The following is a 12,620-nucleotide window of genomic DNA, read 5'->3' on the forward strand; positions in this document are numbered from 1 at the left end:
TGAAGTAATTCTCAAAGTTTCAAACTTCTGAAGCAAAATAATATTACACTTGATCGCCTATATGAATATTTTAAAGACTTAGATAACAATGATAAAGAAGCCAGTGTGGGTGATTTTTCGGGGATTTATTCTCAAAATAATATTAACCTTCTTAATTCTGAAATAACAGAGGGTGAAATCATTAAAGCGATTAAAAATTTGAAAAATTTAAAAGCACCTCGCATATATAGTATTGTAAATGAATTCATGAAAATAACTATATACACCTGGAAAAAAGTATTGCAACACCAAATATAAAATGAAATAAAAAACTGAAATTTCAATTTTTTTATTTTCATTTTTATTTATCTGATAGAGTACACCGTTCCTACTTATTGACCTTAAATTAATTGTTTTTCGCCCATGCATTTCCCCATGAGCTGTCCGTGCGTGGCAGTCACTTAAAACTTTCAAAAGTCAAGTTTAAGGTATGGGTCAAAATGTATGCTGTATGTTAGCTTGTATGTGAAAAACTTATCAACAGTTGATGAAATGGGTCCTCCTCAACTTTCTACTGATGTTAGATGGCAAATTATTGGCATGCGAGAAGCTGGAATGTTGTTAAGGCAGATTGCCTGACGCGTGGGCCACCACCATTCAACCATCAGCAGAATTGTAAGTAAACATCAAAATACCAATTCTGTGAAGGACCTTCCCAGATCTGGAAGACCTTCAGTAACTTCCGATCGTGAAAACAGAGCTCCTAGCCGAGTTATTCGAAGAAACCCCTTCATCAACAGTACAGTATTGAAAAGACAGTGGTTTCCACATCGTGTACTCTCCTCAAGAACTTTGAGAAATCGACTCAAAAGGACAGGATACCGTTCCCGAAGGCCCGTGAAAAGGCCTAGACACAAAGCTGAACGATTACGGTGGTGTCGAGCTCGTCGTCGCTGGAATTTGGTATCTTGGAGAAGGGTGCATTGGTCCGACGAAAGCAGATTTTTGTTGCATGTCACGGATGGCCGAGTTCGTGTTTGGCGGCAGCCAAATACCGCATATGCCGAAAGGAACATTGTTGAGACAGTCGCTTTCGGTGGTGGCTCCCTTATGATGTGGGGATGCGTGTCTTATGACTGCAAGTTGGACCTGAAAACTGTTCGTGGTAACCTTAATGGGCAAAGATACCAGCAGGAAATCCTTGAGGCAAGTGTAGTGCCGCATTTTGACAATCACCTGTTGAGGACAAGGCCCATTTTCATGGACGATAATGCACGACCGCATCGATCGCGGGCTGTAACAGCGTATCTTCACGACGATTCAGTGGAGACATTGCCCTGGCCAGCATGTAGCCCCGATATAAACCCGATAGAGCACATTTGGGACATCATCGGTGTAAAAGTGCGAAAAATGACACCTCCTGTGCAAAATCTTGCAGAATTGGACAATGCACTGCACCATGAATGGTAACAGTTAACACAACAACAAATACGACGGTTATGTGGTGGTATGAGAAGGCGGCTGGAAGCAGTGATCCGTGTGAACGGAAGTTATAAAAAATATTGAAATTTCCGGTTTAAATTGACAAAATGGACCAAAATGGGTGTGTTTGACATCAACTCGAAGTTGTCCGATGGAATTGGAATCGCGTAGACCAATAGTTGTAAACAGTGCATTTGTGCTCAAAAATGATGTCTTATTAAAAATAAAATTTTGTATAATTAAATTTAAATTTTTCAGTGTTTAACATGTCTATCAGCTTTAAAAAGACCCAATTCACCCCAAAACTATGAACATTTAACCATATTTTAGAAAAAAAATGGTACACGTTAGGTTTGAAATTTGTCTAATGGAAAAAATCAGGTGTTGCAATACTTTTTTCCAGGTGTATATATACAAATTTTTACCTTACTATCATAAATTGTTTAATCTAGTATTTGATAGTGGTGATAATCCTAAATCATTGACATTAGGAATTATTTAAGCTATTTACAAAAATAAAGGCCCGAAGGACCCCGACAAGTATCGGGTGATTTCTTTAGTCTAGGTAAACTGTTTTCTTCAATCTTAAACCCAAGATTAAATAATATTTTCAGATGAAACGGGTCTTATAACTGAGACACATGCAGGTTTCGAGCGTCATATTCTATGCAGGATAATTTATTTTTTGTTTTGTTTAGCTGCGCTATTTCTATCAAAGAAAACAAAATATTCTGCACATTTATAGATTTAAAAAAAGGATGTGATAAAATTTGGAAGGCAGGGTTGTGGCAGTAATTGATTAAAAGTAACATTCAAAGGAAAATGTTTAAAGTCATTTTTTTCATGTTATAGCAATATTAAATGGTGATAGATACTTTGAATTATTACATGTGATATTGGTGTTAGACAAGGATAATTTATCTCCATTTCTTTTCCCTATTTATTTAAACGATTTAGAACAATATTTGTCTGAAAATTGTGAAATTCGCATTGCTATTAGACGTGTCTCCGTATTAATTCATATATTTAGTTATGGTGTGTCTTTTGTAAGTCTAGTTGGACATTCTGTTATGTCTTATCGTTTGTGGTTTAAATTCTATTTGTATTTTCTATATGTATGTAAAGTTGAGATAATTAATCAGCTAGTTCATTTATATGATTTTTAGTTTAAAGCAACTATATGCACAGGATTTATTTGTTTTTACATAGTTTTGATTTAGGAGAAAAACCGACCTGGTTAGAAAATACAAATAAGTACACAATTACTTACACAATTATATATTAATATTCTTGTAATGGTTAGAAAATACATAAAATAACACCATTACAAACTTAATCCCAATTTTATATTCCACTTTTAGAAATTTACCTGTGACGTCACTTTTTGTGGCGTTGATCATTCGTGTGACGCACGGTTCATAATTCTGTTGTGGTATACTGGAAAACTGTCGTAAATAAATGGAATGTGTCCGTTGTTATTCTGTGGTTTACATGTTGTAATGTAGTATTATATTATTTATTTATATATTTACATTTGTATCTGTCCTGAGTGTTCTTTCGTTTAATTGTACTGTATTTCTGTCACGTAATGTTGTCATTTTAGCGGTATATTTAACATTGCCATAAAGAGGTTTGGCTAGCCATAAAACCCGGTTCAACCAACCATTATTTTTAAATGTCCTGTGAGGAATATGGCAGTTGTTATCAAATAGTCCGTTTCTATGTAGGTTGGTTTTTATTTTTGTAGCAGTTCAGTGTTTCTGTTGTTCCGTTGTTTTCCTCTTATAGTTGATGTGTTTACCTCGGTTTTGTTTTGTGACACGGATTTATTTATTATTTATATTATTTATGGTTAATCGATTTATGACTATTGAGCAGCTGTATACTACTGTTGCCTTTATATGACATTCTAAGCTCTTTAAGTTCTGAGAATCTAGGCATATATATGAAACTATTTTTTATTACTATATGCAGACGACGATACTATTATATTTGCAGAATCACCACATGAACTAAAACAAACACTGGAAGTTTTGAAAACTATTGTAACTTCTGGAAACTCAAAGTTAATGTATGGGAAACAAAAGAAGGGTGTTCTCGAAGAGAAAGTGTACTGTAGACTATAATATTGAAATATTTGTTGAAAAAATATATCAGCAAGATGATTATAACTATTTAGGTATTTTGCCTAATTATAATGGTAATTTTTATAAAGCAAGAATAAAACTTGTTGAACAAGGACAGAAATCACTAATTTCATTGTATACGAAATTTGTCATATGAGTATACCTATAGATTTGTAATTTAAACTTTTTGATGTATTAGAGTCTCCTATATTGACATATTCATCTGATGTTTGGGGTTTGAAAATAAAAATATTATAGAAAAAATACATTTACAGTTTTGTAAGGACATTTTAGGAACTAAAACAAGCACGCCAACTTTGATGGTGTATGGCGACCTTGGGTGATACCCTGTAGAAATACAGATAAAATTTAAAATGCTGTGTTTCTGGAGCAAAATAGTTGAAAATGCAGAGAATTTGTCTGGTAAAATGTACAAATTACTTAACTCATTTTTCTTCTCTAATGAGAAAGGTAAATATGCTAGATATACTTACTGGAGAAGTGATTAGATGATTGAAGCTGTTAATTTTCTCCTTGATAACATTTATATACGTTTCGGCAGCAAAGTTTATTGACAGGTTGTAGGTATTCCTATGGGCACTAATTGCGCCCCTTTAATAGCAGACTTGTTTTTGTACAGTTATGAATCGCAGTTTATGACCAAACTCAGTAAAGACGCGTCTAAATTGCATTTAATTGATAAATTCAACAACACTTACCGTTATCTTGATGATATTGTTTCGTTAAATAATCAGGAATTTTCTCAATATACTGCCGAAATTTACCCAAAGGAACTTAGTTTAAATAAATCAAATTTAAACGGTATCAACTGTCCTTTCCTACATTTAGATATTTCGGTTTTACACGGGAAACTCCACACTAAAATTTACAACAAAAGGGACGATTTTTCGTTCCCTATTGTTAATTTTCCCTTTTTGGATGGTGATGTTCCTTTGGCACCATCTTACGGTGTTTATATTTCACAACTCGTTCGCTATGCCCGTGTTTGTTGTGACGTTTTTGATTTTAACGAACGCAATCTATGTATTACTGGTAAATTATTAAGCCAGGGATTTCGTTACCACAAATTACTTAAAACCTTTACTAAATTCTTCCACAGATATAAAGATTTGGTTTTGATGTTTGGTTGTATCTGGAGAAAACGTATTTCAATGGGATTGCACATCCTCATTTTTACGGCAATATTGTTTACCGTGCCCGGAAATTTAGAAACGATCCTGGTAAACTTTTCGATCCTGTAAATAAACTTATTCTAAAAGGTTACCAATTCAACACTGTAATTAGATCATTAAATATTGTTTTTATTGGTACTAATATTAATTTTGTTATTAGTAAATTAAAAGCAAACTAAATATTATTGTTATATACATATACACATTCATGGATCTACAATCTGTCGATACCTGTATCTTGGCATTGCACACGATCATGTTTTCACTGACTGTTTATGACGTCTTTACACTAAATCCATTGGATGTTGGATGTGTACGGATTGATAATTTAGTCTTAGATGCATGATTTTTTATTAGTTGTTAGTGGCTTTGAACTAGCTGTCAGTAACTGCGAGTACTCTCAGATCTGTACTTAGTGTCTTTTTGTTGTTTGGATGTACAAGTACTCGGCCACGTCCACTTGTATTTGTAGTATTTGTATTTTTATCCATCGGATGAATTAAGCCACTTTCAACTGATTTTTATAGTTCGTTCTTATGTTGTACTGTTACACCACTGTCCCAGGGTAGAGGGAGGATTGGGATCCCGCTAACATGTTTAACCCCGCCACATTCTGTATGTATGTGCCTGTCCCAAGTCAGGAGCCTGTAATTCAGTGGTTGTCGTTTGTTTATGTGTTACATATTTGTTTTTTGTTCATTTTTTGTACATAAATTAGGCCGTTAGTTTTCTCGTTTGAATTGTTTTGCATTGTCATTTCGGGGCCTTTTATAGCTGACAGTGCGGTATGGGCTTTTCTCATTGTTGAAGGCCGTACGGTGACCTATAGTTGTTAATTTCTGTGTCATTTGGTCTCTTGTGGAGGGTTGTCTCATTGGCAATCATACCACATCTTCTTTTTTAAAATTACTTAAATGTGGAATAATCAAGAATATGTAAAGCCTGAATTTTTGAAAAATGATGTTAGACTGAGATAGACAAAAGTGGTTTTCAGATGTTACAAATTCTTCACGAGGGGGATATTATTCGAAATTTAAGACAGAGTTTAAATTTGAAGATTTTGTTTTGCGGTTAAATCCTGTAAATAGAAGCTATATTTGCAAACTGAGAACAGGCAATCTTAAATTTCGATAGAGACGGGACGTTGGGCTGGTATACCATAGGTTGAAAGATTGTGCTATCTCTGTATTCCATTCCGATAACACAACACACTTATTTACACGTGGTTGTGATGTACAAGAACCAAATCGAGTGCACTCAAAACATAAATACTGTAGTTGAAATGTGAGTACCTGTAAGCTATTCAATTTGCAATCATGATTTTCTTTTACCCTTGACTGGTAATTTGACGAATTCGTTGTGTATTAATTAAACAACAGTGGTACAATGATGAACATATAGGGCCATCATGGTAGACATCGTTTTAATGGCCACAATTTGTCAGAGTATATCACAGGTAGTACTGTGTGTTGATAAAAAAAATCAATTAAAATTCTTTGAACTAATAAATTGCTGATTATTTTTATTACCTGACTGTGGATCCCGGACCATGTACAGAATCAGATGCTCCTGCATTGTAATCAGTCTCGTCATTTTCGGAATTATAATTGCCGGAATAATACGTTCCTCGGAAACTACTTTGTGATACACATGGTAATGCTATAATAAGAAATGTCGAACGTCAGATTATATTTGCATGATAATATCCCAATTCAAAATGTAAACATGTTCCTTAGAAATTGACTTATCTACAAAATAAACCACAATGCATTGTTGGCTACTACGAGTTAACCATTCAGCTTATAACACGTAAAATGTGATTGAAAAATGTCATTTTGTATTATATCCCGGAATATATCGTTTATTGTTTTGTCATATAATGTAATATAAATAATGTATATAAGGCATTATATTCAATTTGCATGTTTCGATAGGTGAAAATATTGTTCATCAGCAATCAGCACTCGATCTTTTTCCGTCTCGTCAAAGTAGTAAAGAACAGAGTTTTTCTATTGTAATGCACTGTACTATTGCATTCATTTCACGTGAAATTATTTAGAAATTGCTCACTGTCCAGTAAAACTCCTCTGATCTCTTTAAAACTTGTGAAAGGTTGCTATTTTGTAAATATCGTAAATATCCTAACGGAGCTTCTTTTACGGCTAAATCTGTACCACTTTTACTATGAAGTTTCGTAAAAAATCATATCCTTGAATGAAAAGTTTATATACACTGCTTTTTTCAAAGGTCAAAATATAGCGATGTGCGGCCTATTTTTCAACATTTATACGATACGAATTTCTAAGAGTTTAAACTTATACAAAAATTCTGTACTACCCCTCCCTTCACTTTGAGTATTTCACAGATTTCAATTTGGCTGCTACTCATGTATATTTATACTGGTAACATTTCCAAGTTATGCTTCTACGAGATGAAACATAGAGATTATATCTGTGAACCAGTTGGTAAACAAAACAAAATATCTATGAATATTATATATTTCCCCAAACGAGGCGTCGTTTATGAAACAGCTGTATTTACAAAGTGTAACCTAAAATTTTTTAAAGGAATGGTTTGTATGACACAGTATGCTCTAAAATGTTCGTATCATATATCATTACGTAAAATAGAACTCGTACATAAAGCACAGAGAATGGGGCAAAGAATTCCTTCTTTATATCGAGTTTTACATGCTGCAAATAACTACGGTTTTATAGACTGACTCTGTATGTGTATGCATTGACTTTGTGGCTATATCAAAGTTATTACATGAGTTTTGCTAGTCTCATTTTTCTGTTTATATACATGCCATCATAAACTCGTATTCAAAAACGAATTGCGTTTTTATTGTTGTTATTCTTCACAAAGTCACACTTTGTAAACATACATGTATCGTGAATCCAGGAACAGAAAAACAAAGACTGAGGATGAACAAATGCAATTATATTATGGAACGCCACAGCTGTCTTATGTAGAACTCTGATATTACGTTATGTTGTTCTGTTATTACTTGATGATAGTTTGTCTTTACATATTATGATTTTGACATTACGTAATGATGTTTTGATATAACTCAATATGGAAAAGTCATTACTTAATGATGTTCCGATATTACATGATATGGTTTCGTATTGACTTGATATATTTTTGTCATTACTTAATATGGTTTTGGGTCAAAACTCGATGTGGTTTCACCATTATTTAATGTGGTTGTGTCATCAGGCAATGTGGTTTTAACATTACTTGATGTGTATGTGACTTGACGTAATGTAGTTGTTTCATTACATAATGTGGTTTTGTTATTTCGTATTGATGATTAGCCAATTCTTTATATGGCTTTAACATTACGTAATGATGTTTCAAAATTTGACGATTTTACACTACATGATGTGTTTGTTTCAGTGTTTGATGTGGTCATGTCATTCTTTGATGTGGTTATCCCATTACAACTACGAGATAAAACCACGTGACCACTTTGGAAAAAATATGTTCTATTTTTAGACCGATTTCCATATGTCGTTTGTTTAATGCGCTTTGGATGAGTACCGCTATCCATTAAGTTAAAGTTCAAATTAAAGTTCAAGTTGTTGTTCAGAGTTATTTGGTATGAAAAAAAAAGGAACGACAGACAAAAATAAGAAAAAAAGTACTGAAAGAATAACAGTAATTCGGACATATCCCAAACCATTTGGTCCTGCCGTTTTTTCCTTAGTTCTCAAATGGAAGCTATAAATCAATAAATAAAGTAAAGATTCTTGTTAACCCTGTGTCTCGCCGGATAATTCTGCTGTCAGTGTAAAAGCGTAAATTAAATGTTGACTGACTGTACATTAACCGATACACTTAACGGAGGAAAACATGTTTTTCTGTAGATGCTTTTATCTTGATCTTGAAGAATAACTCCTATACAAGTTTTATAACAATTCATGAAGGTTTACAAATTTATCATGTCAAAACAGTTTAATTCGGTAATATTAAATGCATTAAAAAACCTTATATAGAAATAAAGAAATGTGGTATGATTGCCAATGAGACAACTCTCAACCACATACCAAATTTCGAGTTGAACTTCGAGTTTGAGTCGCATTTAAAGATAGAGTTCCGAATAACAATTGGACTTCAACTTTAAATTTGAGTCACCTTTTGGCGTAGAGTTCGAGGTAAACCCTTGTTTGAGTCTCATTTAGATTAAGATTAAGAGTTGAAATTCGAGTTATCTAATATGAGTTCTATTTTTTTTATCGTGGATCAAGGGCTTTTGCTCGAGCTTCCGAAAACAGGGTTCAGGGTTAGGTATGCGTACAAAAGATAAACAATTTTACAGCATACAAAACACAACATAGAAATTGAAATAAAGTTAGATGTGGTGTGATTGCCTTTGAGAAGATTATCCACCATAGTTTAAATGCCGTGGATGCAAGCAATCATAGGCAACCGTACAGCCTTCAACACACCGTATAGTCGGCTAAAAAAGACCACCACGTGGAAATGTGAAACAATTCAAACGAGAAAACGAATGGTCTAGTTTATAGCTTTAACAATCTACGAATAAACAGCTGCCCCATGAGCGCATGATACGCTCGTCGTCTTGTGTGTGAATTTTTATGCAATAATCCTAAATAGTTTCTGACATACGGCGCGACATGCGAACCCCCCCCCCCCCCCCCTTTTTTAAAAAAAAACTCAATAACTCAAAAATAAAATTTTGAATCATCACCAAAAAGTATACAGATCTTAAGATTAATATAACTAAGAAGTGTGTAAAGTTTTAAGCAATAATCATAAATTGTTTTTGAGATACCGTGCGACATGTGAAAAAAATACACACACCTGTTTTAGTTACTAAGTCCCGTAACTCTAAAAGTTTTAATCTTATTTTCACCAAAAAGTATACAGATCGTTTGAATAAATCTTAAATAAGTGTTTCAAAGTCATATCAGATAAAAAAAAAATAATTGTAATTTATGCCAAAAAAAACGTATTTTAGAATCACGAAATAATTGAAATCAAATTTGGATTAGTTTTGTGCTCAATGGAATTTTTTAAGACTTTAAAATATCTATTCCTTTATAGTCACTATTTTGAGATCGAATTTAATGAGGTTCATATATAAGTATGTGCCAAAACAGAAAAAATACAGTTGCAAATCAACGGGTACGTCTAAACACTGCCCAGGACCTCCTGAGTGCACTCAGGACATACAAAGTGCACCCAGGACTCTTTAAAGTCATCGTATATGCACACGTTTATATTCTTTTCGTGTGTTTATTTTAGTGGAAACTTTTGGAAGATTTTGAAAACGAACTTAAATAGATATTCAATATTTTTATAAAATAATGAGGTCACGTGTCACTGATTTCACAACTACTCAGCCGTGAATAATCCAATCAACAAAATTGATTGGATTATCCTTATTGCTTATGAATATTCAGATTCAATATTTTATTAATCTATCTAATGAATATCATGTTATTAAAACTGTTTTTATAAAATTTAATAATGCGAAATTTTAAAGTTTTTTCGGAATTGATTTATGTAAATTAATACTTTCTGTATTGACTTTAACGATAATGGAGAAAAAAACTCAAAAGTCTCATTTAATGTATTTTTATACAGTTTATGTGTAATGAGTCAGCTAAAGTAATTTTGTTATTGTACGTTCTGCAGTTCTAAAGTAAAAGAAATAACAATTGATATATATAATTGTTTTATAGTTTGTCTATTACCAGTTCGTTTTTGTTTTTCTTCTTGAATTTTTTCTCCTTTCCAACATCAATTAAATAAACGAATATCATATTGTATTTAATATAAACATACAAAGTGTTTTTTGTTTTGTTTTGCTAAGTCTAATATCTTGGTAGAGTACGTGCTTGTATTGGTTTCTTTCTTTGGTTTGGCTAATGGGCAAGTTTTTATTTTATTTTTATTTAACTGTGCATAAGGACTTAGTCGTTGTAAGAACGGACTGCGTATCTTTCAACAGTCTGCGAAATAGTCTTTCTCGCTGTTCTTGATTATGAGTCTTGCAAAAACAACATTAAATTGATATGAAATAACATGTTTTCTGTAAGACCAAAAAGTTCATAATTTCTCATGAGCTCGATTTAAAACCAAATCTTACTACCTGAAATTGTTAAGAAAAAAAAACCAAATATGATAAATGACGGGAGTTCAATGTACGCATTATTTTAGCCCGTTTGTGAAAGGGGGTCGGTCTTAATCGGGACAGAAAACTGGTAGAAAAATGGAGTCAAATTCATTATTCAGAATTTATTTTCTCATTGAAACTCGTTCAGGCTTGTAATCATGGTAATACTGGAGAAGAACGATTTTAAGGAGAAACAACACTTTACTGTTTGAGTTTGATTATTTGAAAATCGTATTTTTATAAGTACGGCAACAAATACAGATAAGAACGGGCTTCATTCAAAACCAAATATTGCCTTATTACTGGACAAGAACGAGTGAAACAAGCGACAGTGTCTTGTAAATATGTGGATACACTTTCAATAGTCACACACATATTTTATATACATTTATTTCGGGAATTATTTTTTAATTTATTATGCGCTCTATTGATGCCAGATTTTCCTTTTTTTTAATATCAATGTTCAACCACACAGTCATATGCATTCTTATATTATAGGACTTTCCTCGTAGATGAAACAGGACGCCACGTTTTGCGATGAATATGATCTATATTATTTTTAACGTTTTCAAATGAAATAAATTGAATGGAAAATTTCCCGACTATAGACAAGACAAGACGTATACATGTACATATATGTAGACTTCGTTTGGATGTGACATGTCTTTAAAATTAATACAGTTGAAATATTGTGGGAGGAGGGATACAATTAAAGACTGAGAATGAAACTTTTTTTCTGTTAACTATGTACCATAAATTTAGGTACATCTCTCTACGATTAATCTTCCTCTGAGTATATGCATGTCTTGGGTGAAAGAAAAGCAATTGATCTATACACATGCAAATAACCCTCTCATTTACGAATTCTTATAAACTGAATTAAAAGTAATCAAACGGAACTCAAACTATAGATGTGGGATAAACTTCAATTTGACAGCAACCAAACGACAAAAACGCCATAGGTAAATCAGATATGTCTTTGAGTAAAGTCCAATTTCTATTGTTTCACTGTTTTTATTTCAAATAGCGCAAACAAACACTTTTTCCAAATATATTTTTTTCTAACAAAGCACCAAAGAAAAGATCAACAGCCCTTTTATCATTACTACTTAGCAACAAGGAAACATAATTTACCAGTTAAAGATTGGTTGGATCAATTTACAAGGTGATCAGACATTACACAAGAAGAGCGCGTGCCCCGTAAACATGTTAATAAATTTTAAATCTCTTAAGATTTTCGAACCAACTTTGAACATATTTTTTTAAATTATAATAATCAATCTTAATTTATGATCTTGGTGATTTATGATGCATATTTAACCTTTCCATTCATATCCTTAGTTCAGACGACACAGTACTATTGGCAGAAAGTGCTGATGATTTACAGAAATAGCTGGATTCTTTCAGTGAATACTGTAATGTTTGGAAGCTCAGTTAAAGTTAACTAAAGTGATGATTTTTTTCTAAAGGCAGAATGCCGTCAAGTTTACACTTTTATATAGCTATAGACGGCACTGACGTTGAAAATATTAAAGAATTTAACTATTAGGGCATATTATTATCTAGAACTGGTAATACTAAAATAGCACATAAACACCTAGCAGAAAAAGCCACAAAAGCTATGTTTAATGTGTTGAAATCAGGCCGCATACATAATCTTTCCGTTCAGTGTCACTTAGATCTTTTCTAAAA

The 12,620-nt window shown here is 32.8% G+C and overlaps 1 long non-coding RNA gene across 1 annotated transcript in view; it reads right to left on the bottom strand.

Moving 5' to 3' along the window:
- The window catches only part of LOC127703353 (uncharacterized), a 43,678-nt gene that overhangs the window by 5,338 nt on the left and 25,720 nt on the right, over window positions 1-12,620 (bottom strand). Inside the window, exon 2 of the long non-coding RNA XR_007982956.1 lies at window positions 6,310-6,439. This is a non-coding gene — a long non-coding RNA (uncharacterized LOC127703353). The remainder of the gene's footprint in view (window positions 1-6,309; window positions 6,440-12,620) is intronic.

The sequence above is a fragment of the Mytilus californianus genome, unplaced genomic scaffold, assembly GCF_021869535.1.
Source record: "Mytilus californianus isolate M0D057914Y unplaced genomic scaffold, xbMytCali1.0.p SCAF_1, whole genome shotgun sequence".
Classification (NCBI taxonomy): domain Eukaryota; kingdom Metazoa; phylum Mollusca; class Bivalvia; order Mytilida; family Mytilidae; genus Mytilus; species Mytilus californianus.